The 11,925-nt window shown below is 33.1% G+C and overlaps 1 pseudogene; it reads left to right on the top strand.

Annotated features, from left to right (window-relative positions):
* The first annotated feature begins 9,497 nt into the window (after window positions 1–9,497).
* Window positions 9,498–11,280, top strand: LOC138943059 (uncharacterized; annotated as a pseudogene).
* Window positions 11,281–11,925: the final 645 nt, after the last annotated feature.

Here is an 11,925-nt window from a genome sequence, read left to right as displayed (position 1 = left end):
AGAAGAACACTCCGCTCTTGTCGACTCGGTCGGAAGTTGGTGAGGATTCGCAGGCGGCGAGGAAACCGAGAATGCTCGGCGGAGGCTACGTCAACCTTACGTTCCGTCATGTTCTGAAAATGTCTAAGGATCGGATCTAACGGAGTATTTCAAGGGTACGGCTCGAGAGACTTCAGGTACCGATCTGGAGACGAAATGGATTTCAGCGACCTTTTAATATCGAGAACCTAACGATAATCGCGTTGTTTATTTTGGTGGGGGTAACGACGCGTTGTTTTCGGATTCGGGAATTAGCGGCTAACTCGCCACTACCCTGTGGCGGGAAAACGACGAGGCGTTTCGGCGACAGAGCGCTCAGTTTTCCGGAGATGCTCGTTTTTGAGATTCGGGTAACGGCAGTCGTATAACGGCTATACGATATCTCGTAAAATATTCAGTTTTCGATAATTTTACCGTAATACTTCTATGTACAGAATAATAAGACAAATTAATTAGTGCCAAAAAAACAAATAATTGTTTAAAAAAATACATTGTAAATAATTTTCTTAAAAACAATTTTTTTTTATACTAATTGATTTGTCTCATTATTCTGTACATAGAAGTATTACGTTAAGATTATCAAAAACTAAATATTTTACGAGATATTTTATTTTTTATATCAAAAAATGTCAGATTAAAATATAAAATAACTCAAAAAGTACTTAATAAAAAAATACTTTATTATAGTGTTTTGGAAAGCTCTCGATGTCAGCTACAAGAATACTAAATAGAAAATGGAGGATTCTATTTAAGATTTTAAAGTTGACCTTCACATGACCTTCAAATGATTTTCCAAAGTCAAATCATTGTCACCATCTTATGGCCCCCTTGAAGCCACACAACTTTTGTTTGAAACATTTTTCTCTTCCGGGCTTGGTTTTTGAGATATTCGACTGGATGGATTAAAATGGGCCACCTAGTATATATATCCACATATATATATTTTTAGTATTAGACTCACAAATATTATAAATGTTATTACGTTTAACATTAATTTACAAAATACATTAACCTACAAAAATATTATTAGCATATAATATTTAGATCAATCATTATATAATATGCATATATAACATGCATATACAGGGTGTCCTAGGGTCAACCTCACGTTCCGTCATATTCTGAGAATGTCTAAGGATCGGATCTAGCGGAGTATTTCAAGCGTACGGTTCGAGAGACTTCAGGTACCGATCTGGAGACGAGATGGATTTCAGTGACCTTTTTATACCGAGAACCTAACGGTGATCGCGTTGTTTATTTTGATGGGGAAAACAACGCGTTGTTTTCGGATTCGGGAATTAGCGGCTAACTCGCCGCTACCCTGTGGCGGGAAAACGACGCGGCGTTTCGGTGGCGGAGCGCTCGGTTTTTCGGAGATGCTCGTTTTTGGGATTCGATAACCTAACGGCAGTCGTATAACGACTATACGGTATCTCCGATATCTCGTATTCGGTCTTGAGAAGTATTAAAAAGGGCGCTAAGTGCCTCTGCCCTTGCCCGGCCGATGTTCGCCGAGCGGCAGACTTCCGGCGGTCAACTGCCGGGTAACGATGGTGGGTGCATCATTACATATTGTTTACTATATATACTGTTACGTCCTGGCAATTGCTTCCTTCCGCGAAGTATTGGCAATGATCGTCGATTGGTGAGACAAACGAATCGCTCAGTAAACAGACCAACGTAAAAAATCGTTGATAAAACCATGTCGGTTTTCTCACGATAATATAAAATTTTCTAACGAAATACCCAACAAACACAATTGCATCAATAACAATATAAAAATTTCTAACAAAATACCCAACAAACACAGCTATATTAATAACAAACACATCTATAATAATAAAAATTTTCCAATAAATATTCAATAAACACAATTGCACCAATAGTAAGAAAAATTATCGTAGGAAAATAGGACTTTTTTCTAATCTGAATACGTGCAAGGAATCTTTGAACGAATATCGAACTCACCAATGGACGATCACCAAACGTGTAAAACGTGAAAAGTAGGAAAAACACCCCGCCTAACGAAGATACTGGCACATTTTTAATTTTGAGAAGATTGAAAAATCCTCACTTCAGCGCAAATTCAATTCGTCAAAGTTTTGGAAGATTCCCACTCTTAGAATTAGAATACGCCCCAACAAGATTATAAAAAAAGAACTCGCAAACACATCATGCTCTTATTCTCCGGTCTTCAGCTTCACGCAGTCTTACTCTGTGCTTTTGCACCGTAATTCGCGAGTTAAGCACTTGTGCTACCAGTGCCCTCACTTGGCAGCATCTCCAGAGCAACCACGAATCAAACATCGAGCTGTCGACATGAGATGCAAAGCAAAACACCGTACAAATTTGCCACCCCTCCACATCTGAATTACTATTTAAAAAAGTAAGTTTAATTGAATAATTTTTCTTTTCCTTTTTTTGTCTTGTTTCAGATTTAAATCAAAACTTTCCGAAGAATGTTTCATTCTTTTAGATCATCAACCCGTTCCGGTAAGAAGTCTTAGAAAATTTTAAATGGTGATCTTAATCTAACACATATGCGAGCGACCAATTTTATACTTCTGACAGTTATTAACATATATACTTATTTACTTATATATATTGATTTTGATTTTATTTTTTTATCCTTTAATCAAATATATTTTTATACTGTATTAACTAGTTAGAACCTAAATGTTAATGATAGAATCTTTCCCTTGCATTCTGACTGATGTCTTCCGTAATAATGTAACACCCGCGAATTAAAACACACATATACACACTTGCACTCACCAAGAAATTATAATCAACAATATTTTATTTTTATTTTTATATAATCATGTACATCTATCCTTTATTTTAAAATATGAATAAATTCATACTTTGTTTATTTAAATAAAAGAATTACTCTTTATTAAAACCCCACTCATTCCTAGTCGGAAGATCGCACTTGGTCCCATCCCGCGTAAAAGGGATTAAATTTGTAACGCGGTCACCTCGCTCGACGCTCGGATCGGCTCGTCGGTGTCCGGGTTCGAGAGGAGGGGAGACTCAAGCTTACGAAACACAATATAAGTAGAAAAATAGTTTATTTGAATAAAGATATGTACAAAGTAGCGTGCAGGGCCAGGCGATGTTGGTCAGCGTGCGGTCGGCAGAAAGCTGCTGTCAGGCGCGGGTGTGCAAAGCGGTACGCGACGAGAAACGCAAGGCGGTACGCGGCGAGAAACGCAAAGCGGTACGCGGCGAGAAACGCGGCTTAATCGCGATGGTGCGGCTTTATTTACAGACGAGCTTAAGATTACGGCGCGGTTATAACTAGCAGGCTCTTAGGTCTAGCGGCTTATTTCTAGCGGACTTATTATTAACAGGCTTTTACTACGACGCGGTTAGAACTAGCGGACTTATGGCTAACGGTCTTAAGGCTACGACGCGATATCTACAGGTGGCTTATTACTACGGTTAGGCTAGGTAGGTGGGTATTGCCGACAGGCCCGAGTGTCACGTCGGGTCCGGCCTTGGCAACGGAAACCGGCGAAACCCGGTAGGGCTGAGCGAAACCTCAGCCCGGGTAGGTGCTAGGAGCCGGCGAAACCCGACAGGGCTAAGAGAAACCTTAGCCCGAGGAGCGGTGACAGGAGCCGGCGAAACCCGACAGGGCTAAGAGAAACCTTAGCCCGAGGAGCGGTGACAGGAGCCGGCGAAACCCGACAGGGCTAAGAGAAACCTTAGCCCGAGGAGCGGTGACAGGAGCCGGCGAAACCCGACAGGGCTAAGAGAAACCTTAGCCCGAGGAGCGGTGACAGGAGCCGGCGAAACCCGACAGGGCTAAGAGAAACCTTAGCCCGAGGAGGTAGTAGGCACTGGTCAGGTCGGTGTCGGGAGCTGGATGTCGGGATAGGATCTGGTCCTGATGCCTCGGCCGGCCGGGCTTATATACCCGGCCGGGGCCTCCCACTATACCGTCGGCCGGGAGTGGGGTCGATTCCGCGTGGGGAACCGTGAGAGAGATACGGCGTGTCGAGAGCGAGAGCGCATGCCCGGCGAGATAGCGCGCCTAGTGTGAGTAGGATGGGTAGAGTAGGGTAGAGTAAGCGAGGCAGATATGTTATTGTATGTACATATGTATATTTCGCCGTAGTAACGGCCCTGCCGTTACAAATTCTGTTATCGAAAAGAGACCACCGAACGAACGTCTGAATAACCAGCGTAATAGCGACTCAGTCGTTTACCTGCTTTTCAGACCTGTCAGTTCGTTCGACCCGATTCCAAACGCCACGAGACGTTTAAACTTCGTGATAATAAAAGATAGTTGTTGCGTCCTTCCATTGACTCATCCTTCTCCGAGTCTGGACGTAATAATACTTATTTCATATTAAGAAGCATACATTAAAACTAATTTTGCTGCCATATATAATACCAAATTAAATAAAATAATCGGTTGCAGATCATTGACTGATGGAATGTATAAATTATAGATCCATATTATAAATCTCGAAAGAAAATTATGTTGTTATGGATATAAATAAAGACGACAAAATTGAAGTAATAGGCATTGTACAAAATACAAGTAAGAATTATCAGTACAAGTAATACTACATTATAGTATTACTTTTAAAATACATACATGTATAGATACACGTATGCATACTCCACTTCAGTATTTTTAAATATTTAATATAAGTGTTCTTTCTGGATACATAAATACTGTCTAAAGATATCATCTTTTGTGTATAGTATTGTCATATATTAGCTGTATGTGTAATTTAAGTAGCGCGCATATTCCGATGGTAGAACAGAGCGCGCTTTGTAGGATACTCGCGACCGCGTGGCAAGCAATGATTTGTATAAATCGGCCGCAGTTCACAAAAGCAATCGTTCAGTTATCGATAAAAATCGATAAATCCATTTACAACATACGAGATTTTTTTAAGCGAGGATTTATTATTATTGTCTCCGCTATCAGAATCTTATTTAATATTATGTGGTTTCTTAAGACTTATTGCAGCATAAACCTTTCCTTGTTGCTCATACATGTACTAAGAGTGATAAATATTAAGCATATTAAGAATTAAGTGCGTTACGCAAAGTAAAGCACAACGTTATATGTAGATCATGTTTCTAAGGATGAAATACTTTTGCTTTTTACATTTTTTTCTTGTCTCTAGCTTAGGCTTATTACTTCCATATACATATAATCTATTAAACAGGGTTCAAAACATAACAATTTACTGTTTCTCGTTTTCTTATTTTAACATTATGTTACAGATCTTATTTATATACGAATGTCTACATTAAACTATTATGTTCTTTATGTTCATGTGTAAAATATATACTTCATTTCGCGTTATTTTATATAGGTAAATGTATTTGTTTACTACAGTTTGCTAAATCGATTTACTGTTTTATTGGTAAGATTTTATATAAGAATCTTCACATATTTGCCGTTTTGTTGATATGCATTATAATATAATTAACAAAATAAAACTATTTTAAGACTATTAATAATCAAATTATTACACATTTTTACTCAATACTAAAATTATATAAGAAGGATTAAAATCCGAAATCTCAATTAATTCTTCAAAAATAATTTTTTCATTGACAACTTAATTAAAGCTTATATTGCACAATCACAACTAGTAACCCAGATAGCCAAGTCTGTTTGAACAGATTTTGCCAAACGTCTGCTACAAATTTTTGTCAGCAGAAAGATTCCAGATTGTATACAAAGTCTGTTATATCAGATAATGATAGCAGAATGTCAGCAGAAATGTTACAAAACCTGCTGATATAATTTGACAGCAGATCAGTAGCAGAAACCGAGCAGGATTTGCATAGAATTATTATAGCAGAAATCGAGCAGGATCTGTGTGCGCGCGCGCAATCTGACGGCAGATTGGTAGCAGAAATCGAGCAGGATCTGCTAACATGATTTGACATCAGATTGTCGGCAGAAATCGAGCAAGATCTGCGCGCGCGCAATCTGATGGCAAATCGGTAGAAATCAAACAGAATCTGCAGCTTTTAGCATTCATTAATTTATTGAAATAGTATAGTTTATTCGCTTACAGCTATGCGGCGCACTATTTACTTTCTATATCCGTATTCAAGTTCTTGTCACGAGCGTATATAATGCCTGCAAAATGCGGCTAATAACATCGTAATTATTTCTATCAATTTAAGTTCTGATACGACTCCCGTACCGGGAATTCAGATATTGAACTGATTTTTAGAAAATCAGACAGATAAATATCCGATTTTCACTTATTTGGAAAGAAATTATCCTAATAAGTGAAAATCGTTCGTTATTATATCTATTTAAGATATATGGTAAAATAGAAATTAACTTCCATATAAATAAAATATTTTAATTTTGATTTAATTTCATAAATTAATTATTCAAATTTTCATATATATATATTACATTAATACATATTATTAATATTATAAATTTATGTTATTAATACAAACGTCAGAAAATGACATCCCGTGAATGTGACATATCAACTATTGACGTCATTTGTGAATCTTATGAGACCTAACTTTAGGATTAACTCTAATTGGTTATTTTGTGACCAAAATTTACTGTCATTTTGCTACTTGGACTCAAGACCCTTTAAATGTTTAAATTTATTTAAATGTACCATTTTATATAAATGTCTAGAAATTGCTCGATTTCTGCTGTCAATCTGCCGTCAGATTACGCGCAGGCTCTGCGTGATTTCTGCTGCCAATCTGCTCACATTGCCTGTCAGCAGGCTCTGTCGACAAAACCTGAGCTTAATGTGGTCACAGATGGCTATGGTTTTGGTATGGAATTCTGATTAAATTTGCTGCCAATCTGCGCGCATGCTGCTATCATTTTGCTATCTGGATACATACATACATACGGTACATACATGCGGTACATACGGTACATACATACGGTACAAACGGTACATACAAACGGTACATACATACGGTACATACATATGGTACATACATACATACGGTACATACATACATACGGTACATACATACATACGGTACATACATACATATGGTACATACATACATACGGTACATACATACATACGGTACATACATACATACATACGGTACATACGGTACATACATACGGTACATGCATACATACGGTACATACATACTTACATACGGTACATACATACATGCATACAGTACATACACACGGTACATACATACATACGGTACATACATACATGTGGTACATACATACATACGGTACATACATACATACATACATACGGTACATACATACATACATATGGTACATACATACGGTACATACGGTACATACGGTACATACATACATACGGTATATACATACATACATACGGTACATACGGTACATACATACATACATACATACGGTACATACATACATACATACGGTACATACATACATATATATATATACTATGATAAAATCAAAAGAGATAATATATGAGCAATATTATAGATTTGTATTCAAAATATTTATGCGACACAAACAGATATCTATGTAAAGTCGTGTACCATTATAAAAGTCTGTACCATTAAAAGTCCTGTACCATTTTTTTGTATAATGCTTAATAAAGAAGTTATTATTGAGTGAAGTCTGGTCAATCATCACCGACCTCTAGCCGGGCGCATGTCAGTGAACCGCGCGCCTGATAGTGCACTACTGTACAGCTGAGCACTCACGCACACTACCAGTGCGCGGCTCACCAACATGCGCCCGGCTAAAGGTCGGCGATGATTGGCCAGACTTAATAATAACTTCTTTATTAAACGTTATACAAAAAAATAGTACAGGATTTGTCTTTTCAGTTTGAGCCAATCTATAAATTTCTGATGTGTCAAAAGTTATCGGACACCCTGTACAGTTATACCTATATATAAGTTATATAAGTATTATGCGTCGTTTACAATAGATATAATAAGCTTTAAGCATAAGCAATCAAAAGCACCCGGGAAAAAAAACCCATATATAAATATATATGAAATATATAAATATATATGAAATATGTTCATATACAAATATATATGATTATATATATAAATTATATATGATTATATATAATTATGTATGATCGTATATCACACATAATATGATCATACATAATTATATATAATCATATATATTTGTATATGGGCATATTTCATGTATATTTATATATGGGCTTTTTTTTCCCGGGCATAACCAATTATATTCGATTATTCTTCCCACATTCAATTATGATTGGATAAATTTTTTATGCTTTAAGTTTATTAAAGCTATTGTACACGATAATGTTTATAAGTAATAAATAAATAAGAAATAATAATAATAATAAATAATTATAATAATCAATACTAATAATAAATAATAATAAATAATAATAATAATAAATAATAATAATAATAAATAATAATAATAATAAATAATATATAGTAATAATATATTATTTGTTCAGAAAGCATTTTAAAGCGCAGATCGCCATCATGCCAAAAAAATTTCAATATTTATCAAAAAGGCGAAAGAATCAAATAATTAATCGTGAATTGATTTATTATAAATATTCAAAACAAGTATATTCAATCAATTCGAATATAGCATCTGATACAATAGAAGCAGGAAATAGTAGTAACAATAATTTAACAAATGTCGTCAGAAAATAACGTCATTTCTCATGTCCAATTCAAAAATTTAAAAATTGCAGCCAATGAAGCTGATAACTGTGCTATACTTTGTGATAAATCTGTAATATTTATCTTGGATATATTTGAAAAAGACTGTGTTTGTTATAATCGTGCAAAACGTTTTTTAAATCCAAAGGCTTTCTTTCATATATCTTGCTCTTCAGAAAGACTTGGAATATTTTTAATATCAAATACTATTACTACAGAAATAATTAAAATTTCAGTAACACAAGTAAAAAAGACGTTTCAAAATTAAATATTTTAATGAAATTGGTTCTTATATTACAATACCATTGCAAGCCACTAATAATTAGATGTTATGACTTTTCGGTTGAATATATTTTAATTTTTTAAATTTTTATATGCGTATGTTTTATATGATTAAATTTATATGCATCATATGCAACAAACGTACGATTCTTTTGTCTTTATATGAAATATTGTAAATACAAATTTTGATGGATTTTTAGTTCATGGCTAGAAATATTTCAAAGGTGAGTATATGGTATTTTACTGTAACAAAGATTCATATTTCATTTTATACGAGTTAAACAAATAACGTGAAAAAAAAAGATTTGGAAGATTGTTTAATCTACATTCTGTTTGACAATTTTCTTTTTCGAATGCCTTTTTTATAAATCTGTAATTTGTAAACACGAAGAATCAATATACCTAAATTTTATATCAAAAGTAACAAAAGTATTATACAATATGTATCAATGTTAGAACAAATTTGACAAGAAAATTAATCTTACAACAATTTAAGTTTTGTTTTCATTAAAAATGATATTATGTCCAACTTCCTTTTGTTTCTAAAATTATAATATTGATGTTATTACGAACTAATTTCTGTTTTCAGTTTTTGAAACGTTATACATTTCCCATATTTTCCATAAAATAAGTTGTGAAAATAAGAAATATGTAGTAGTTAAATTTTTATCAGATTCTACATATTCTGAAATTCCAACAGCATGGCTTTTTAAAGATAAGGAGGATATTCAGCAATGTTGGTGACCACCTCGAACGGCAAACAATGTAACATTAATAATAAACTATGAAAGTCCTGATTCTATATGGAATAGTTATGAAGTGGATATCGTAAAATATTGTAGTAAATATTTGCATTAATATATAATCGTCAAGTTTATAACATAAAACATAAAGTAACATATAGAAAAAATAAAATCATTTTTTATGTTTTTACCGCTTAGTTAAATAATGAATTACTATCATAATATACAAATATATGTACATGCAAAGTATGTAATGTAAAATACAGATTTAATTATCAGTAAATATTAAAACTATTATGCTAGTTAGTGAATGAAAAATCTAAATTTTTTTTTCTTTACTACATCTCTTGAATCAGCTCGAAAGAATGCAGCAGATTCCAATTATAGCACAACCGACGAAGAACGACTGGGCCGAGGAAAAAGGCAACGTATTTTGTATAGTCGTTTCAGCAATGAAGAAGAATATGATCATCAATCTCAACCTCGAAAATATATAAAAAATAAAGTACCGTTGACACATATTTTACTATAATTGCGTCCATTTTGGACACTTTTGTACTGAAAGCATTATTTTATCTTTATCATGTAATGAGTATTAAAGATAGATTGATGCTATCAACATGAAAATGTGCAAAGCGAATGCATATTTCCTTTATATTATAGCATAATTTTCATATAATTATTTTGTATTATTATTGTTTATGAATCCTTGCAATGTAATATATTTAAACAAAAAAATGTAATATTGGAATAAAAATGTTGGGTTCTATTTACAGAAAAACAAATTAAAACTGCTGTTCAGGCAACCACTAATATGTTCAGCAACTACCATCATGTCCTCCAAACTTGGATTTTATTAACAAAGAACAACAAAACAAGATCTTAAATATTAATAATGACAACAGACACAACAAAATGATTACTTCAAAATGGTATTTCTTTATGATAAAAATATGTAAAATATGATAATTATTATTGCATGATTACAGTAATATTATACATGGTAATTTATACATTTCCAGAAGAAGAAAATGTATTGGTAATAACAAATATGGGAGACAAGGAAAATGAATATTCCAATCTGTACAATGTACCCATAATATTACAAGATATATAAATTACAATATTAAAATCCCCATTAAGTGTAAAACATTAACTGTAAAACTACAAACTTTAATTTTATAGGGAACGTTTCACCGATTCAAAACTTAGATGATATCTCTAATATAAAAGGTAAATCATTTTGGCATTTTATTTGTACTCAACTCATAAGTTATCATTTTGTGTATATAATTTTTTTTATCATGTTGCAGATAGTATACAACAAATGTTGCGTATGCAAGCAGTAGCAAATATTACATTAAAATATTTACAGCAAAGATTATTAAAAATATAAACGGCCATTAAACACCGCGCGTTAAGTTCTGAAACAATTAATGATGATGTCATAGCGCCATTTTTACCATTAATAACAATTGAAGTTATAAAAGAGTTTGATGCACTACTGAAAATATCAGCTGAAGCTGTGAAACACTTTGTAAGTACAAAAATTTTAGCATGATTAGCACATTGATAACGATGTAGAAATTTTTGATTACTATGATCACTTTAAATATATAATTTAAATCCCACAAAAAAACCTCACAAAGGTAAAAAAAAATACGCCAAGTATATAAAAAAATCCCAACTTGTACATAAAAAAAGTTTAATATTTACCCTTAAAAAATAACTTTGAAAAAAACTTTTCCTTGAAAAATAATTTTCATAAAAAATAAAAAACTGAAAAATGATTTTCCTCTAAAAAATAACTCTAAAAGATAAAAACCTTTAAAAAATCAAAAATCAAAAATCAAAACTAAATATGATATCAAGTTAACTAGTCAACTACATAGAACAGTTTAGTTTTTAATTTGAAATAATATTTGTTTGATAAAATCAGTCTTGCGTTTATAGAAATATTATAGATTTCCTCGAGAAAATTAAAATGCACTATTTTTATAAAATTACTGTTATATTGAGATCTTGGCTGAGGAGCCGATTTTGATTAGACGATTGTTATCAGAAATGATACATATAAAGAGGCAGTCAAATAGTTTAAATTTACAGAGCGACACAGACAACCTTGATCTTGATGAAACTTATTTACCAATATTGGAGAATCTGTTTGAATGTTAGATTTTATTTTTGTTATTAATTCTGTTTTTTA

The sequence above is a fragment of the Polyergus mexicanus genome, unplaced genomic scaffold (genome assembly GCF_030449975.1).
Source record: "Polyergus mexicanus isolate NDT 795.1 unplaced genomic scaffold, iyPolMexi1.0 SCAF_25, whole genome shotgun sequence".
In the NCBI taxonomy this organism is placed as follows: Eukaryota; Metazoa; Arthropoda; class Insecta; order Hymenoptera; family Formicidae; genus Polyergus; species Polyergus mexicanus.
This window is presented reverse-complemented; position numbering and strand designations above follow the sequence as displayed.